Raw genomic sequence first — 20,715 nt, 5'->3', positions numbered from 1 at the left:
CAAGTCCATTGTCAGAGACGATATGCACAGCATGACCTGCAAACTGTTGCAAAACATTTAAATGACCTCCATTAGTTGGCCATTGAATCTCTAGTCAATCTGACTGTCCCTTGCTCTGCAACAGAATTGTGAAAAGGCTGCCGGAAAAGACACATGCAATAAATGCCAATGTGGAAGCATTTCTTGACCAGGCAACAACCAACAAAAACCTTTAGAATACATCACCTTAATGCATTTGCATTGTTTAGGTTACTTTAAACTGTGGCATGCTAATTAGTGATACAACTTTGCGGGTTTTGCTTTGCAAACTTGGTCATTCTGTACAAAGCCAAACTCAGTTTTCCTCACCACTTAATAACCCTATGTGGTATCCTGTTGATATTTTGGAGACCTGTGAAAGGGCCTTACTACTCACTGCTTATTTGAAATCAACTTGCCAACATTCTTAGCGACTCAGAAACCTAAACATGATACAATGAATAATAATTATGAATGAGATTCTGGAATCCCACATTCTTGGCACCAGCTAATCTGCTTGAAAACATTGACGAGCCCGTTATGATCAGCATCTTTTGTTTTTGCTAGTTCCATAGTCTTTACCATGCTGACCCCAACCCCTGCAGATCGATCTCTGTGTTGGCTACTATGCGCATAACTCTCTGATTAGGACGCAAGACCACCACAATGGCTGGTATGAAACTCATGATGACTCATGTCATTTAGAGCTCTTCCTATACAATTCTTTTGACTTGCCAGTTCTTGAACTTTTGTCAGCCTGTCCTATCTCCTACAACGGTGATCCTGTCCATCATCTCTCCACCCTCTTTCACTCTCTCTCATCCCTCCAGTGACTGCCATAATTCATTTAATTTTTCTCTGTCCTTTAATCCTATCGATTTATATCACCTCTCTGGTCCCTTAACCTGTCGTACTTCTGGTACTGTCTGCTGGAGTCCCTGCCATGACTTCTTTAATTTCTTCCGTAGGTGCCATGGAAATCCGGTACATCCCCAGCAACATCTTGGCTTCTTTTTGCTTTTTCTCTGTGGGGGATTGACTCCCGACATGCCGCTGCATATTGGTGTTTGGGATCATCATTTTCCTTTTTTATTCTGGTCTTTGGAGGAGAGTTTCTCTCTCTGGAAAGAGTTTGCTTCTGATCAAAAGCTATTGTTTATCGATTCAGTTCCTTTTTTATTAGAGCTTTCTTCTTCCTGGCCTTTTACTTTTTATCTTTGTTTCTTGCCTGGCGCCTCATCCTCAGATGACGTGTCTTTGTCAAATCATCAATGTTGTCTGTGTCCTTTGGGGGTGGAGGGGTGATAATTCACCACAAACTCCATGCGAATTTTCCTTCCATTTATATTAATCCCATTAAAATAGTACACAGTAAGACTAGTACTCCTTTGATCTTCATAGCAAATGAAACTAAATCCTTTTGAATTCTCCAGTCTTCTGATCGAGCACACGATTACTTACTTATTTCTCCATATTGTAAAAAAACGCAAATAAAATCTCCTTCAGTTAATTTGTATGGCAATCCTCCTAGAAAGATCCAATCGCTGTCTTTATTCTTCACATGCCAGGAGACGATGTTTTGCACTCCGAGTTCAGCTTACCTTTGGGTTAGACCATTAATCAACAAGTCAATGGGCTTCTAAATTATGACCTACCGCGTGTTTCTTAATATCCTAGAGGCACCGCATTTTCGGAGGAGCTAAACTAGGATCCTAAATAAACATAATGGTGAACATAATCAGCAAGGTGATCCGGCTGTCTGGTAGGTGGTTCTTAGGAGAAGCACTTAGGCCTACCCAGCCAGTACTCTCAGAGAAAAGAGCATGAAAAGGCGGCTACAGAACCCCCACCACTCCAATTGTTTTGAGTCCGAAAAAGCAATAGTAAGACAGCTTGAAGTTATAAAATACGAGACTGAAAGAACAAGAGATGCAGATGTAACTAAATTGACAAGAGATGCAGAGGAGCCTTTGACTGGAAATAGTGACATCTTTATTGTTAATAAACCGATCGCCACATTATCACACTACTCAGTATGATAGGGAGCGAGAATGATGGCTAACTGACAATGAAGACATTTAGCCAAGTGCCTAACGTTAGAAAAGGAATTACCTGTATACCTTTGGGAACTAAAAACATTTTTAAAGGATGTAATTATGAGTAGTCAGGTGAGGGTACAATCAGTGCTTTAATGGGCAGGTACTGTCTGGTACTGAGTACCTGCACTTCTTTAATTTGGAAGTGAGAGTACCTGCACTTCTTAGCACTGCTGCACTGCATTTAATGGGAGAGTACCTGCACTTCTCCAGAGCAAATAGGTACTGAGAAGAGTGAGTAGCTGCACTTCAACATTTCCATTTAAAGCACTGGGTACAATAGTGTGGTACTTACTGGCTAACAAAAAGTATAACTCTTCAAAAATTTCAAAGAAGATTGTAATGGTCGTAATGATGACTAAACAGCAATGCGTCTTGTTGAAGTCTATATAATAGGGCTCAGTATGAATGTAACATAGACATGCAAGTTTGGCAATTTCAGCAATGTCTTCTTGATTACACCTCGCAGAATAGAGTGTTGTCAAGATGTTCCTACTTGTTAATGAGGTATGACCAGGATGATAGTGAAATGTTGTATGAATGAAATGTACATCTCTTATACTGAAATGTGGAGTTGTGCTATGTTATGCATTGCTATGCATGCTTCTATTTGCAAAATCTTATGGAATAGATATTTTATATTTTTTTTAATTATTATCTATAAAGCGCATGAGTACCCAAAGAGTTTGTCCTGTCACTGACTGGCAGAGGAGGGTCACAACTTTATGGAGGACAGACAAGAGCAGCCAGTTTTTTTGTTTCTTTCAGAACAGGAGGTGATTGGAAAGCTGCTTAAGATCCTTGTGAATTTTGTACCAGAAAATGAGGTAAGAAAAGAATATCCTCCCACACGTGCCCTGTGTATGGTAGGGATTGGGAGCAGTCTTTCAGAAAAGGATCTAAGGGGACGAGCAAGAGATTGAAAATGTTTCTCAAATAGCAGGTTCCAGAGCCATTAAATGCTTTAAGGGCCACGCAGAGGGCTTTAAAGACTGTCTCTTTCATGATGTGAAGCCAATGCAAAGTTTTATGATGATCAAACACGTAGTTCTAGGACGTAATTTAAGAATGAGATGTGCCGCCTCAGTCTGTAAAGAAGGTAATCCAGTAAGTGCAGATAAAATCTGTTACCAAATTCCATTCTCAAATGTGATTTGAGAATGTACTCTGTTATAGCTTATTCAGTCTGGAAGCAGAGGGAGACATTTCTTTAGCCTGTGCAGTATAGTGAAGAACATACAAGCTCTACCCTGTTCACTTGATTCTTGAAAGTAAGTTTCATGTCCATCAAGAAGCCAATATTAATTGCTAATGTCACTGGGCAGAGAGATATGCTAACTCTGTTGGCCACGGGATGGTGTGGTGCCCAAAGAAAGGACCATGATTTTTCACCGTTTAGTTTGGGACAGATGAACTGTATCAGTGAAGCAACTCCACTCATGCAGGCCCTTAAGAAGGAGTTAGTCTGACTTTCATATTTTGCAATAATTTGCGTATTTTCTGTGACTGAGAAATAATAGGATAATGGAAGAGCATCTCTTGGACCTAGGAAAGAGTCGAAGTGGGATCCCAGAAGGACAGATCCTGTTAATATAAAAAGCAGTGTGAATTTGTCTACCAAAGACCAGGCTATGTGGACACCGTGACCTTGTGAGCTGGCATTGTGGGCCCTAAAGCCAGTATGTTCAGTGAAAGGCTTTGTGCAGCCCATCAGTAGTACAGAGCCGGTGGCAGACTCTGCTGCAGGCCTGGGCCTGCAACCATATCTCTCTCTTCAGAATTAAGTGCACAGGGCTTGCACTTAGAACATAGGTTGGGTGCAGGCTCTGCAGACAACACCGGGTGCTCATGACTAAAGACTATGCACCACATTGTTGGAGGCACAGTAGGTTGGGTGTACGGACTGGCTGTAAGCCATGCCTTGCAGCCAATCCTTGCTGTGCAAGGCCAAAAGTCTGCACCCAGAGAGTTGAACATGTGGTAAATTGGCTTGAGTGCTTGGCCACAGGCAGGCTAGGTACTGTGGCCAACTCTAGCTCCACACAAGCAAAAGTATGACCCCGGGATTTGTACTGTGGATGTCTGTGAGGCTATATTGAGGACCTAGTGAATCACAGGGACTGCAGAAAATGCCTTTTGGCCATGAACTACAGGGGATTGATACTGGTCAAGGTTGGGCTCAGGTCGCGGCCAAAGACTAGGACCTATAGCAAAGCCCTACATCTAGCTTTGGCTGTTGAAGGCGAGATTGCCCAGGCAGTAGTTTTCCACCTCAAGACTTTAGCAAATCATCTGCATTCTCTGGGGTTCAGTATCAACTTGCCAAAGTCACACCTGCTTCCTTCTCAGACACTCTCCTTCGGCGGAGTTCTGGACACACTGCAGTTTCAGGCCTATTCTCCCAAGTAGCAAGTCCAGGATATTCAAGCTATGATACTGATGTTTCAGCCTCTATCCTGGCTTTCGGTGAAACTGTCTCTGAGGCTCCTGGGCCTCATGGCCTCCTGCTTCCTCATAGGGTGGTAATTTGTGGGTGGAGATCAGAGGATTCTGGTCTCCAGCAGAATCCAAACTCCACATCAACCTGTGGGAGCTTCAGGCAATCTGTTTTACATAAAAGCCTTTCTGCCTTCAATCAAGGGAAGGGTGGTGCAGGTGTCTACAGATAAAACCACCACCATGTGGTACTGCAACAAACTGGGCGAGATGGGTTGTGGACCTTTTGTCAGGAGGGTCTATGCCTCTGAATATGGCTGGGACACTAGGGGATATTCCCAATGGTTTAACACCTGGCAGGCTCTCTGAATGCCAAAGTGGACAAACTCAGACATCAGTGCCTACCAGATCATGAATGGTGACTCCACTTGGAGGTGGTGCAAGGCCTTATGAGCACCCGGTGTTGGCAGCAAGGCCTCTTTAAAAAGTGGGGAGATCCTTGGCTATATCTGTTTGCCACCGCCAAGAATGCGCAATGTCAGCAGTTTTGAACACTGTAGTTTCCAAGGCAGTTCTTGCTTGGAGACGCTTTGCATCTTGAGTGGAGCTCTGGCTTCCTGTACACCTTTCCACCAACCCGAGCTTTTGAGCATGAGCATCTTATTTTCATCTTTATTTTCATCCCTGTGAATGGAAGCAGCACGACCCTCAGCAATTCACAGTTGACGAATGTTGCCCCTTTAATTCTGGCGTAGCTGAGTGTCACGTGGGACACATTATAGCCAAAGAGGAGTTGACTCCCAAAACAAATGGAAACAATGAGGAAGTAAGAGGCTTCCAAACTAGAGGTGGCTGAGGAGAGCCGAAATGCTGAGAAAAAGGGAACTGCGGAAGATGTCTCCCTTAAGGCGGCATTGGTGAGAGAGACAGGTCAAGAAGGAGCTGTCGCAGACGCCATCCTGAAGGCGGTATTGGAGAGAGAGATGTAACATGAAAGAGCTGGCACCAATGCCATCCTAATGATGGCATTGGAGAGTGGGACAAGACATGCTGCCAGAGGAGCAGAGAACCCGGATAACCCAGAGGGCCACAGCGAAGGGCCCTAGCTTCCCACCCCAATCGTTATTGTTCCTCGTGGCTCTGTGCTTCTAGCATGGAAAGTTACAAAAAGAAACTGACATCAGTGTGCTGGGGTGGCACCTATGTAGGCAGTGCTCACGTCACTTCTGCCACAGATGTCCAGCGATTCCATGCAGAGCTGAACGACGCCATGTACTGGTGCGCAGGGGTAATGCTCGTCAAGTTTCCGGATCCAGCGTGATGCCTGGATATTATTCTAAGTTAAGTAATCTGCGGCTAGATAGAGCCTTTACCATATAAGGTGTTACCGAAGGTAAGGAACTTGTTCTATAGGAAGTGATAAAGGCCTTCTATAAAGTGAGAACGTTTATCATTCATGAGAACATAGTTCAGGGTATCTGTTTGTGGCAGTTGCAGTGCACGTTTCTGGACTTCAACAGGGTCACCTAGGACTTCAATTAGCCTAAGCAGCCCCAGAAATCTACAAATAGTGTGAGGTGTAAAACACAATAGCACTTCCATGGATTCAGGGACACAGTTCTTAACCACATAATTGAGCTGAAATTGAGCCAAACGTAGCCAGCCAGCTTTCCTCTAGCATATTTCAGTTTTGGTTTTGATTTGTCGCCGAATAGAATTGTGGAGAAACTCCACAGGGACAAACAGTCTCAGTCCTATTGGCAGTGGTATGCTTATTGAAGGCTTCTGATGTGCGTGTTTGTCTACTCTACTCTGGTCCGGTGTGTATTGTGAGAGGTATCTGTGGCGGTAGAGAGACATTTTCCATTTTGTGGAGTCTAATACATCCTGAAAAATACCCAAGTCCTCTATTCTGAATAACTGTTGTCTTTCTTTGAAAGGTTATGATCATTTTTACTGGTTCCAGCAGTCCACACGTAATTTTCAACTTTCAGAGGTGAGGACTTTGAGCCAGAAATGTGTCCCTTTTCATGTTTGTCGCAGCTGAAATATCTGCTGAAATGTATACTCATGCCTGGCCATAGCAAAAATAACTTATCTCGGTTTTACGACTGGCATTATCTTCCTGGTTTGTTGGTGTTGAAGAAAATATATACGGCGGTGAGCACCTCCAACCCGGCGGCAGGCCTCAGCCTGCTGGCCAGATTACAAAGCTGCAGACCGCCAGGCTTTCTGTGGCGGTCACCCCGCCACGAAAACCTTGGTGGAAATGCACCCGGCGACAGGAATCCCCATTCCTGTTGCTGGCACACGCACCATCACACCCCGCATGTCCACACACATGCACACATACGCACCCCACTCACCCACGCTCTTGCTGCATACACCCCCATTCACTCAGAGACACACACTCAAACATGCACACTGAAACACACATTCACGCACTGACACACACTCAGGCACACCCATGCAAACATGCACACAAACACCCCCATTCATGCGCACACACACACATACAAACATTCACATTCAATCACATACACACACGCATTCACAATACCTCTCCACATACCCGCATGCATTCCCAACCCCCTCTGCATACTCACACTCATACTACACCCCCTTCCCCCACACATACTCGCACTCACACACGCAGACACGCACACACAGACACCCTCCTGCACTGCATACATGCGCCCTCAAACACCCCCCAACCGTACACATCCATTTGCACGCCCGTAGTCACACATATGCACCCTCCTCATCCGCACACTTGCACACAGACACCCCCACTCACTCGCTGACGAACACGCACTAATACACCCCCATTTACACACATACACGCACTCATACACCCCCATTCGCACACATAAACACACTCATACACCCCAATTTGCACACATGCACCCAACACTTCCCTCCCCCCCCCCTTCGGACGATCACCTTACCTTTTCCAGCGAGCTGGTCGTCCCGGAGGAGATGGGTCCTGGCGGTTTTGCACCGCCAGCACCACCATGCCAGCAAGACTCCACCAGGCTCGTAATACGTCGGGTGGAGTCTTGCTGCCGTGGCGGTGCTGGCGATGCAACCGCCTCTTCGGAGTCTGTCTTGGGTGGAAGTCCTCCAGTGACTCCAAATATTGCGGTCCGCAGACAGCCGGCGCTGGTGGTCTGCTGGCTGCAGCAGCTTCGGCAGTCTTTAGAATAGCCCGCCAAAGTCATAATGAGGGCCTAGGTGTTTGTTGATGCCATGCATATCAATGACCTTACTGTGCACTAATAGTATTTGTGTAGGCGAATTTACTAACTTTTTATTTGTCTCTATTCTGCGCTTCAGTGATATAACACCTCCAAGTGTCCTTATTAAGCCCTCAGCATACAAATTCAACGATCATGCTAAAAGCAGCAATTCAACCCTATAGAATTAGTCATGTAAGTCCGTGGCATGAAAACATGTACTACTATTTACATATATTTTAACTTATTTTCGCCCTTTGTATTTTAAAAAAAGTATGTCTATTGATCAATATCTATCTATCACCTTAAACTGTTGGATCTGTATGTGGGGGGTGGGAAATATCTCCTGCATGGTAAACAGGTGTGATCCCCTGTCCTGAGTGGTCGGTTGCATGTAGCTTGTATTCTGACATTTTTATTTGTTTGCCCTGGCATCATGCTACTCTTGGATGTGTGCAGAATCCTAGGCCTGTCCCTGACTATGAGTAGGTCTCAGACTTGTCCTCTGACCTGCAGAGGTGCACCAATTGGGCCTTCATTTACTCACAGTTGCATACTGTCCTTTTCATAGGTTAAGCATGTTGAGCAGTGATGGTACCATACTGTGTCTTGAGAATTAATAGTTTGACCAATCTTTATCTGAGTCACTCGAGTCGAGGCCTGCTGGTCCACTCATGTAAAGTTTCAGTTCTACGTACTTCCCTAGTCCTTAGTGCTAACATCCTGAGTGCATGTTAAGCATTTTATTGTGTGTAGCCTGCGGGGTACATGCATGATATGTGAGCGTATGCAGCGTAATAGAGGCCATTAGGATCCATTATGGAGGCCCCTGGCCTGACATTGAACAAGAGGGAGGGGAGGACTCTCTCCCAGACAGTGCAAATGTATTGCTCAAATTCCTGTAGCTGGAAGGAGGAGACCTATACATCAAAGCAAGCGGAGAGGAGACAGCTCCTTTGGGTTCCCTGGGCTTTGTGTTAGCAAGGAGCTGCTTCTTAGCTTTCATGAACACTGCCATTTGGAGCATAGTAGAGGTGAGGGTGGGAATGCAGAAACTGTTGTGAAAGATGAGGAACTCTTTAGGTGAGGCCAGCCCTTTTGTCTTTCCCTGATTACTCCTTCAGTTGGGCTGATAGCAACTCTGTGCAGAAACCTTACACCTCTTTGTGCAACTATTTAGGGTTCTTCCGGCAAAAGAGGACTGCTGTGAGGACCATCAATCTACCCAAGGATAAGTCTGGAGAACAGCCTGCAAGGCACCTTCAAAGGGAAAACCACCGTAACTGGTTCTACAGTTTCAGATAGTTGATGCACATCTCTGGTCGTTGTGTATAAAAGCGGGATCTTGGCTATCCTTCTTGATGTTCCAGTTGCAAGTCCACTAGGGCCAAGGAAGGAAGTGCTTCACAGAGTACTCAGAGGGCAGCGGTGCAACCAGGGCTGGTGTCTATCTGACATCCTATCTGACAGACAGTCTCCTGTAGGTAAGAGGACAGTATCTGAAGTCTGCATCTCGTACCAGAAGAGCTGTATACCTATCCTGAAGCTCCAGGAAGCCTGCCTCCTAAGAGAGGGAAGGAGTCTGCCTACCCTCCAAAAAGAAAGACTGTATAGGAAGGTGCACTGTGTCCCCTGTCATTGTGGACATGCACAGGAGGAGTTGGCTGGAGAGCAGTCTGGGGGAAACCAGATGCCAACGCCCTCCTCCAACTTATTGCAGTGGTTTCAGATGGGAATCACAACTCTGTGGAAGGGCTGTTGCGAAAGTCTGATTGGGACTGTAATGGATTTGTTGTGATCATCCCATGCAGTGTTGCAACTGCTAAAGTTGTGATCGGCCTGTATGAGGCCGCAACTGTCAGAGCTGTGACCAGCCCATGCAGGGCGGGGTTGCCTCAGCCGAATTCGTGATCAGCCCACGAGTGGGCTGCATCTGCCAGACCCTGTTGAGCAGGGGTACAACTATCAGTGGTGCAGTGGCACCAGGTCACAAACCTGCCGGAGGAATAGCAAGCCTTGAACTGGCTGCAGTTTGACAGCTGTGCACGCTGAATGTATTTTGAGAACCTGCCTGGTCCTGGGATATTGGGTTTTTCATGTACAGCAAGAGAGCACAGCTCCCAGCAGCGGACCAGTTGGTCCTCTCATTGAGCTGCTCTGTTTTCTAATTAGATGACTAAGGAATCATTATTAGTTTAGAAAGCAACTCAGCTCTAGCCACAACAAGCTTTGTGACCTGCTGTCTCATCTGCTTCCTGCCACAAAATTAACTTAAAACTATGGGAGGGTGGTGCTTTTGGAGCTAACAGAGTTTTTGGTACTCTGCTCTCTGCTTGGAGTGCGGAGTTCGACCAAAAACTCAGCTAGCCCTGCCAGCATAGCATATCTGACCGCATGCGCACTGCAGCCCAGTAATGTGCCACACAGCGCAAGCGCAGATTGGGCTGCAGTGTGCACTCTTGGCCGGCATGGAGCTGCTGCCTGTGCCAGCTCCAGATTCAGGCCTCCCTCCGCCAACAGCCCGGGAGCAGGGGACAGAGGAAGGCTGAAAGCCAGGCCGCTCGGAACGAGGACCCAGTTAAGTACTCATTATTTTTTTCTGTGTGCACAAGAGGCCTGAAATGGCCGCTTTCACTGCCTACGGCCTTGGCCTGAATTCATACCAGAGCCATTGGCAGCAAAAGCTGCCGTGTCAGGCCTCTTGTGCACAGGCCTGCCCCGTGTGCACTGCACTAGGGGCAGGCCGGGGCACAAGAGGCCGAAAACGGCTGTGTCCTGAATGTGCATGATCTCGGAAGTGCTAAGCAGGGTCGGTCCTAACCAGGCCCGACCCTGCTTAGCGCTTCCGTGATGGAACGCATTTAGCACAGGGTGCCACTGGGGCAGGTGGTCGTGGCACTCTGCCGCTCACAGAACTCCACCTCTGTGGAATTCCACAGAGTTTTGAATCAACTCCGTGGAATTCCACGGACAGCAACTCTGTGAGCTCCACCCAGCCCTACTTAAAACTACTCCACTGCTGTGAAAAGCGGCCAAATGTCTATTGACCAAATATCTTTGGAACTGCAATATCAGTGAATCAAATGTACTTTTTAATGGTGCCCCATGACATTGTGAAGGAAATCCCTTACAAAATAAATGAACAGAAAAAAGATGTAAATTTTGTGCAGCATGTGGATAAAATAAGTCTTTTTAGAAAGAAAAGTTGTTAATTTTCTTAGGAGTAATGCAGGGAAAAACAACTCTAAATTTCTTGAAGGCGTTACATCAGGTTTTATATAGTGTCCAATGGTTAGCATATTTGTAAGCACTCCCAGAATCAGCCCATGGTGATGGTGGTGGGTGGTAGCGAGAGAGATATTGATTGATTTGACCAAATTACCAGGAAGAGCCCCCTTTTCTGCCATTGGGTCCGACAACGGCCACTAGAGTGCTTGTACTGGCAGCAAACACATTATTGTTAATTTACTCCACTGCTCACTGGACAGAGAGAGGTGCTCATGATTTTGGATCCAGGAACATTTTACAAAGAATCTGGAGACCAAATAGGGGAGACAGTATCAGGACCAAGCAATAGGAAAAGCAAAAGGTGTTTATACTGGTCATTAAACTGTATGCTTTATCTCTTTATTTGCTGAAGTTACAACTTTCTCAAAACTTGTATTCTCTAACAGCACTGTTAACATAACGATGTAAAATGCAAAATATAAATTCACTGACCCATCTAGTGCACAGTTCATGTAATGACTCTTTTCTGAAAGACCTTTCCTGTTCTCCAGGTTCATGTTTGCTTACTGTATTAATGTCCGTGCTTTGGGGAATCCTCTAGTTTTGTCTTTACTCCTTCTATACCCCGTCGGTCTATGTTATAGTGGAGGTATTACCACCAACAGGCTGGCGGTACATACCTCCACTATTATGACATTGGTGGTTTGGCCAAAGGCAAACCGCCAAGTCAACACACTGACTGCCACGGCGGTAACGACCGCCGGGCTGGAGAGTACAGTCTCCAGCCCAACGTCTGTTACTAGGCCGCCCATGGAATTTTGACCCCACCCACCGCCATGGTTTCCCTGGGTTCTGTACCACCACGGAAACCATGGTGGTAGGCACTATCAGTGCCAGGGAATTCCTTCCCTGGCACTGATAGGGGTCTCCACCACCCCCCACCCCCTCCCCAGAATCCTCCCCCACCTTCCCCCTACCTCTCCCAACACGCACATACATACACACATGCATACACATATTCACCCACACATTCATACATCCATACACACTCACAGCACCACTCACACACATACATCCAGGCACCCACGCACTCTGACGACACAACATGCACGTACACTGATGCCCACTCATGCACACACGCATTACACACGCATGCACGCATTCACACACAGTCACACACACCCCCACACATGCACACAACACCCCATCCCCCTGTCCTGACGGAGAACCCGACTTATCTGCTTGCAGGGGTCCATCGGCAGGAGACGGGACGCAGCACTGCTGCCAACAGCAGCGTCTGCCTGCAAAACACCGCCAGGCCGTATCATGGAACAAGATACGATAGGCGGTGTTTTGCTGGCATGGTGCTGTTGCTGACAGCAGCACCACCTTACCGCCATCCGCCGCCATGACGGGACAGATGAGATACTCCGTGAAGTTATGGACCGGGGCACTTGTAATATGGGGACAGGATATTTGCCATGTCTTGATGGAACATCCCAACTCAGAACTTTAAAAAAGGCCCTAAATTGTTTTCGTTGCTAGTAGTGTATGGTATTGAGCTTCATTGTGGAATAAAGTACTTTCTGTTCTGAAAAGACAAGCACTGGGCTGGACCTCGACTTTATTATGTTGTTGATTTACTACTGATCTCTGAGCTCGAGCACCCCTACCTCACCTCTCTGTATAGCCTGCAACTACTCACCATGCTACCCAGAGAGTCAAATCCAGAAAGAGCTTTTCTTGGCTCACTTTACAGAGCCATAGTAGGCCAAACCCAATACATCAGAGGCAAACTACCTCAACCATCATGGTTGAAGCACAATAGACCCTGCTTGCCTGTGCAACCTTCCAAGCTTTCCCTTCTCCCACCACCCTCTGAACAGGATCTGACACATATATTTCTGTCTCTTCTTAACATTTGTGTTACCTTTGACATTTATGCGCACTGCCACTATCACCAAACTGAAATTCCCTTTACTTTGTTCACCTACTAATTGATGTAGGGAGACATTGTTTCATGACACAAGTTTAGAAGCCGATATCAAGGGGTCCCTCTGCAAAAGAATTATCTCAGCATGAGCAAGTAAGTCTTCTTTCTATATATTATGTCTATAACTTCATATCATCAACAAGTAACATTGTATAATATCTTAATGTATCATTTATGCTAAAGTGTCATCTGTTGTATTTAACTGTTGTACGGTATCAGTGTGTAAGGTATATACTCTATTTATAATGTCACAATACTAAATATAAACTTTTATTTAGTTCCTGGGGATCAAGAGCCTGATAATGATGCCTTGAGATATACAGGTGGAGGATGGTGTGTAATCCTGGGAGAAGCCCCCATCCTGCGTCAAGCTGCCATGTCTGTGGCCACCACAACTAAACAGGAAAAGGCAGAGAAGATTCTTGGTCCCACGCAGGAAACTCTCCCCAAAAAGACCTCAATGCCAGCCAGCAGTCTTTCTCCCAGGAAGCTCCTATGAAAAGCAAGCCTCCAGGAAACAGTTACAAAGCCATGGATGCCTGTGCTGGATGTGCCCAGCTCGTCTCAACAGACCTTTACACCTACAGGTACTTCAGTTGACTTCCCTGGTCCTCCCTCCAGTGCAGGTGCAACTGTGGTATACTGTCTTCTGAAGGTGAAGAAACCCTGGCATGGAGGACGTCTCCTCAATTCAACAATCATCCCTCCCATTACCTACCAGATGTCAACTCTTTCCTTGATGGCCAACCTTCTTGACAGCAAGTCAGAGGGTGGGTGGCATGGGAATATTATGTGCTCATGGATGATCTGTTTTTACAGCAACAACTCTGTATGGGGAATATTTGTCAAGTGGGGAGGCCATCTGCAACATTTAATCCCACCAGGAAGAGGTTACAAGTTTGAATGGGAGACCATGTCTTTGAAGCCATTACAAAATGTTTCCAAGACGTGAAATGGATATCCAGGAAACCAGTCAATGTTCTAAGTCAAGTGGGGAAAATGTGGGGAGTTAATATATATGTCCCAAACAGAGTTCAAAAGCCCTACGTGAATATTCACTTGCAATGTAAAAGTCCAACATAAACTGACAGTAAATCCACCCCACATCAGAATGAATATCTTAAATGCTTTTGTGGGTTGCGGGACAAAACTCTTGGGCATGTTCCTCTTCAGATGCCAGTACCTGGGGTAGCAGGTGGGACTGAACACCACATGAGGATCTGGACACTGCAGGTTAGGTTTAGGGGAAGGTTCGAAATAGAACAAGTTAAAATGGCTGAAGTTGAGAAGGACAGAAGGCACCAGAACTCTCTATTTTGCTCAACATATACCTATTGATGTGCCTTCACTTCTGTTGCCCCCTTTGAAAGTCCTACGAAAGCTTCTGCTAGCAGAAATCACTGGCTTCATGAAACCCTCAAAGCAGCAATGTAAACATACTCTGGAACAGAGGTGGAAAACTACATCAGGGCTTTGGGGTGAATGTCACCCTTGGAAGCTGATAACCTGGGTGGGCACTTGCGGTAATAGTACGACAAAGAGAGGGTTCAGCTGAAGGCCTTATTGCTGTGGCTCTTTAGGGATTTGGGGGGCACCTTCTGGACCCAATGACTGAGATGTTGCTTCTTGTTGCCAGAAAGTAGCCCCTTCATCTGCTTTATCAGGGCATGTTGTTTCTTGATTGACCACTGTCAGTAGTATTCTCTGGAATCCGTTGGCTTGTGATCAAGTGAAACTGGGTTTTGCATGCACTATGATGGTGGATGCTCCTTTTCCTCATATGTGGTGGTGCTGCTGTCTTCCTCCTATGTCTGCCTAGCTTTTGAGGTCCTCCTTGTTTGCCTCAGGTCCTGCATTGTCTGTCTGTCTCTGGCTGCTGGCAGAAAAGGGAATACATGAAATAAAAAGAATAATGATTGCATATGACCACAAGTTCACGTACATCAAAAAATGAATAAAGTATTATAAAATGGTATAATGGATGACATTGCCACAGAAACCCTCCCCCCTTTGCCATTCAGATTTCCAAAATCATGCTGCCACTTTAAATAGTGGGTGACTTTGCTCACTAAAGATACCAAACAAGGAAGTATTTTTTAATTGTTTCTTAAAAAAAACATTTTATGGATGGGATGCTATAGAAACACATAAGCAAAATAGGATCCTTAGACATTTTAAGACTGTGGTTCCCAACCTGTGGTCCAGGCACCCCTGGGGGTCTGCGAAGACTCCCCAGGGGGTCAGAGACTGCTTAGAAAAATTAATAATTTTAACATATTAGGATCCCTGCTTTCAGTAATGACTCAGTGGGGGGGGGAGAGGGTTGGGCTCTGATTCCAATAATGATTCAGTAGGGGTCCCCGGGTTCAAGTATTGATAAAGTCGGGGTCCACAGAAGTCAGAAGGCTGGGAACCACTGTTCTAAGATACTGTCACCCTACATTCATTTATGATTGCAAAAGGAACAGCAGTGTGATTAGAAGTTATAAATTCATGTTGATTGAAACAGCATTCATGTGTATTACTGTTACTTGTAATAGAACATTTTATGTACATCACATGATTGATCATTTTTGTGTGTGATTTAAAAAAACATTGCCTAACACACTGTCAAGGATGTGCATCTGACTTGAAGAACATCGCCAGGATTGCGTTGTGTATTTAATTCACCAATTTAAAAAAAAAAGGCATTTGTCAACAGTGAGATTTAAAAAAAAACTTAACTAAACTTTAAGAAGATCCTTTGTGAAGACGTAATGTATTATCAAATGTAAATCTTAATTGAAACAAATTGAAAAATGTGTGCAAATATATACATTAGTAACTATCATTCTGTCACATCTTGCTCAAACATCAGTACTCATATATGGACATTAACAAACAAATAAAACATGAGACTTCAAAATTTACAAAGTACTGGTAACTTTTTTATTTAATTATGAATGTAAGACTTAATGCCTCGCTGCTGTTTGTGGGCCTTCAGCTAAGTGTAAAGAGCTGACAGTGCTATTTCTGACACAATGGGGAGCGCTGTGAGTACGTGTGTGGAGCTGAGAGAACTGAAGACATACCCTGTGCCTACAGTCCTGCCCAGTGCAATCCTCCTAGAGTGTTTGAAACTTCCAGGCTCTCTGGATGCACAGCAGGGCATGGCGATGGCCTGTCATCTCAATCCATGCTTGTAGGAAAGTACCATCTTCCCTGGCATGTTACCCCCATATTTCACTGTATATATGTTTTTTTAGTCTATGTGTCACTGGGACCCTGCCAGGCAGGGCCCCAGTGCTCATAAGTATGTGCCCTGTATGTGTTCCCTGTGTGATGCCTAACTGTCTCACTGAGGCTCTGCTAACCAGAACCTCAGTGGTTATGCTCTCTCTGCTTTCCAAATTTGTCACTAACAGGCTAGTGACCAATTTCACCAATTCACATTGGCATACTGGTACACCCATATAATTCCCTAGTATATGGTACTGAGGTACCCAGGGTATTGGGGTTCCAGGAGATCCCTGTGCGCTGCAGCATTTCTTTTGCCACCCATAGGGAGCTCTGACAATTCTTACACAGGCCTGCCAGTGCAGCCTGAGTGAAATAACGTCCACGTTATTTCACATCCATTTACCACTGCACTTAAGTAACTTATAAGTCACCTATATGTCTAACCTTCACCTGGTGAAGGTTGGGTGCAAAGTTACTTAGTGTGAGGGCACCCTGGCACTAGCCAAGGCACCCCCACATCGTTCAGGGCAAATTCCCTAGACTTTGTGAGTGCGGGGACACCATTACACGCGTTCACTGTACATAGGTCACTACCTATGTACAGCGTCACAATGGTAACTCCGAACATGGCCATGTAACATGTCTAAGATCATGGAATTGCCCCCCCAAAGCCATTCTGGCATTGGGGGGACAATTCCATGATCCCCCGGGTCTCTAGCACAGAATCCGGGTACTGCCAAAATGCCTTTCCGGGGTCTCCACTGCAGCTGCTGCTGCTGCCAACCCCTCAGACAGGTTCCTGCCCTCCTGGGGTCCAGGCAGCCCTGGCCCAGGAAGGCAGAACAAAGGACTTCGTCTGAGAGAGGGTGTAACACCCTCTCCCTTTGGAAATAGGTGTGAAGGCTGGGGAGGAGTAGCCTCCCCCAGCCTCTGGGAATGCTTTGATGGGCACAGATGGTGCCCATCTCTGCATAAGCCAGTCTATACCGGTTCAGGGATCCCCCAGCCCTGCTCTGGCGTGAAACTGGACAAAGGAAAGGGAAGTGACCACTCCCCTGACTTGCACCTCCCAGGGGAGGTGCCCAGAGCTCCTCCAGTGTGTCCCAGACCTCTGCCATCTTGGAAACAGAGGTGTTTGTGGCACACTGGACTGCTCTGAGTGGCCAGTGCCAGCAGGTGACGTCAGAGGCTCCTTCTGATAGGCTCTTGCCTCTATTGGTAGCCAATCCTCCTTCCTAGGTAGCCAAACCTCCTTTTCTGGCTATTTAGGGTCTCTGCTTTGGGGATCTCACCAGATAACGAATGCAAGAGCTCACCAGAGTTCCTCTGCATCTCCCTCTTCACCTTCTGCCAAAGGATTGACCGCTGACTGCTCAGGACGCCTGCAAAACTGCAACAAAGTAGCAAGACGACTACTAGCAACCTTATATCGCTTCATCCTGCCGGCTTTCTCGACTGTTTCCAGGTGGTGCATGCTGTGGGGGTAGCCTGCCTCCTCTCTGCACCAGGAGCTCTGAAGAAATCTCCCGTGGGTCGACCGAATCTTCCCCCTGCAACCGCAGGCAACCAAAGACTGCATCACCGGTCCTCTGGGTCCCCTCTCAGCATGACGAGCGTGGTCCCTGGAACTCAGCAACTCTGTCCAAGTGACTCCCACAGTCCAGTGACTCTTCAGTACAAGTTTGGTGGAGGTAAGTCCTTGCCTCCCCACGCTAGACTGCATTGCTGGGTACCGCGTGATTTGCAGCTACTCCGGCTCCTGTGCACTCTCCCAGGATTTCCTTCGTGCATAGCCAAGCCTGGGTCCCCGACACTCTAACCTGCAGTGCACAACCTTCTGAGTTGTCCTCCGGCGTCGTGGGACTCCCTTTTGTGACTTCGCGTGGACTCCGGTTCACTCTTCTTCCAAGTGCCTGTTCAGGTACTTCTGCGGGCGCTGTCAGCTTCTGTGAGGGCTCCCTGACTTGCTGGGCGCCCCCTCTGTCTCCTCATCCAAGTGGCGAAATCCTGGTCCCTCCTGGGCCACAGCAGCATCCAAAAACCCTAACCGCGACCCTTGCAGCTAGCAAGGCTTGTTTGCGGTCTTTCTGCGTGGGAACACCTCTGCAAGCTTCTTCACGACGTGGGACATCCATCCTCCAAAGGGGAAGTTCCTAGTCCTCTTCGTTCTTGCAGAACACCAAGCTTCTTCCAACAGGTGGCAGCATCCTTGCACCCTAAGCTGGCATTTCTTGGGCTCCTGCCCACTCTCGACACTGTTGCGACTCTTGGATTTGGTCCCCTTGTCTTATAGGTACTCAGGTCTGGAAATCCACTGTTGTTGCATTGCTGGTGTTTGTTTTCCTTGCAGAATCCCCCTATCACAACTTCTGTGCTTTCTGGGGGTTGTAGGTGCACTTTACACCTACCTTTCAGGGTCTTGGGGTGGGCTATTTTTCTAACCCTCACTGTTTTCTTACAGTCCCAGTGACCCTCTACAAGCTCACATAGGTTTGGGGTCCATTCGTGGTTCGCATTCCACTTTTGGAGTATATGGTTTGTGTTGCCCCTATACCTATGTGCTCCTATTGCAATCTATTGTAACCTTACACTGTTTGCATTACTTTTCTTACTATTTCCTGCATCATTTTGGTTTGTGTACATATATCTTGTGTATATAACTTATCCTCATACTGAGGGTACTCACTGAGATACTTTTGGCATATTGTCATAAAATAAAGTACCTTTATTTTTAGTATATCTGTGTATTGTGTTTTCTTACGATATTGTGCATATGACACCAGTGGTATAGTAGGAGCTTTACATGTCTCCTAGTTCAGCCTAAGCTGCTTTGACATAGCTACCTTCTATCAGCCTTAGCTGCTAGAAACACCTCTTCTACAATAATAAGGGATAACTGGACCTGGCACAAGGTGTAAGTACCTCTGGTACCCACTATAAGCCAGGCCAGCCTCCTACAATGCTTCATTGCTCAGCTGGGTTTCATGCCCCCCCTACAGCTAAGAATACTTCTAGAGGTCCTCCATAAAGGTGAGGATGCGTTCGGAGAAATGTGGGGTCTTCTCGTCACCATCATCAGCCGTTTGGGACGTTTCTGTAGTTAATGCAGCAACAGAATTGGTGGTCCTTGGATGGCTCAGGAACGCCCCCTTCCTGTTCTTGTATGTCATATCCCGTTCAGTGCAATAGGCAGATAACTTTGCCCCGACTACAGAGACATCTGCCTCTGCTATGAAGATATCAGACTACATACCAGTGACAGAGTGATCAGAAACCTAGGCAGAATAAATAAGTATGATGGGAAAATGAATGGTGAAACATGTATGTGGTTTTGAAAGTATCTCTAGTGTTTTAGAAGATCTAAATTAATATAAATGTTTTAATTGCATTTATAAGTACATTCAATTCATTATAAAGATGTTCTGAGTAAGTGGTCGTTATGAGTGAATATACTGATGTAGCCATACAGATGTGCTGATGCAGTCCTAGTGTGAAAAATACACCAACAAATCGGAAGACGTACTGGGGAAAGATCGTGTATGATAATTCACCACAGTGAGAACATGAATTAATCACTGGGTAGACTAATAAGTGTCATACGATTTTTATTTTGCATTACTTATTTCATGAGTAGTGATCTTTGCTTGCTCACAGACCCTGGGTTTTTTAGTGGCTACACATATTCTAGACAAGGGCACTAGATACATGACTGCCAATTATGTTCACAGTTATCTTCGCAAACATAGTTTACATCACACCGAATATCAAATTGTATCCCCTTTCCTTTGTTTGAGTCATCTGTGGTTGTATTGCTAATTTTCACGGCAGGCCATTTAGGAGGCATGTAGCTGTTGTGTGTGCTCTCAGCAAAAGCAAAAGCATTACAGGCAGCTTGCACAATATTGGAGAGCTAGCAGTACCTGTCTATAGCATGGTGTTCCTTTCGTCAAGGCGGCTGAAGTGCCATATAGGTGCAATCAATGGTACCTAACACCTGACGTAAAAAGGCAATGTAATAAAATTCCATTGTCATCCATTTCCTTTCTGCCGGTTTCTGTGACATAGTGATAGACTAGTCTCTTGGGTTGGTGATGCATCAGAATACCTGGCACACGAAATGCGATTGGCTCACCTCTGAGATATCACAGTACACACACTGACTCTCAGAGAAGATCCAGTGGCGAGGAAATGGAGTACAACCAGTGTTTTGACATGGGCAGAGATTCTCAGGGAGCATACTGTAGTTGGAGCTCCCACTCCTAATCTGCAACCATGACAAATATCACACAGATCAGAAGCAGTATCTAGAATTGTCTGCTTCTCTGGATACCCCAAAGATGTTGAACTTCTGCCTCTTCACAAATAATTGCTCCTCAAAATGAAGGATAAGACAACAAAGACATGATCATCAACAAGTTAAAAAAAATGTTAAGGCCTGTCTCATACATTCTTATGTTGGCAGGCTGCTTGCGAGAGGTAGATGTTTTAG

The 20,715-nt window shown here is 46.0% G+C and overlaps 1 protein-coding gene and 1 pseudogene across 18 annotated transcripts in view; one reads left to right on the top strand and one right to left on the bottom strand.

Moving 5' to 3' along the window:
- The window catches only part of ADGRB2 (adhesion G protein-coupled receptor B2), a 1,191,470-nt gene that overhangs the window by 407,298 nt on the left and 763,457 nt on the right, over window positions 1-20,715 (top strand). The window lies entirely within an intron of this gene.
- LOC138285928 (uncharacterized) lies at window positions 890-7,771 on the bottom strand (annotated as a pseudogene).

Source organism: Pleurodeles waltl, chromosome 3_1 (assembly GCF_031143425.1).
Source record: "Pleurodeles waltl isolate 20211129_DDA chromosome 3_1, aPleWal1.hap1.20221129, whole genome shotgun sequence".
Lineage (NCBI taxonomy): Eukaryota > Metazoa > Chordata > Amphibia > Caudata > Salamandridae > Pleurodeles > Pleurodeles waltl.
Note: the sequence above shows the minus strand (reverse complement) of the source record. Positions and strands in the feature narration are given on the sequence as shown.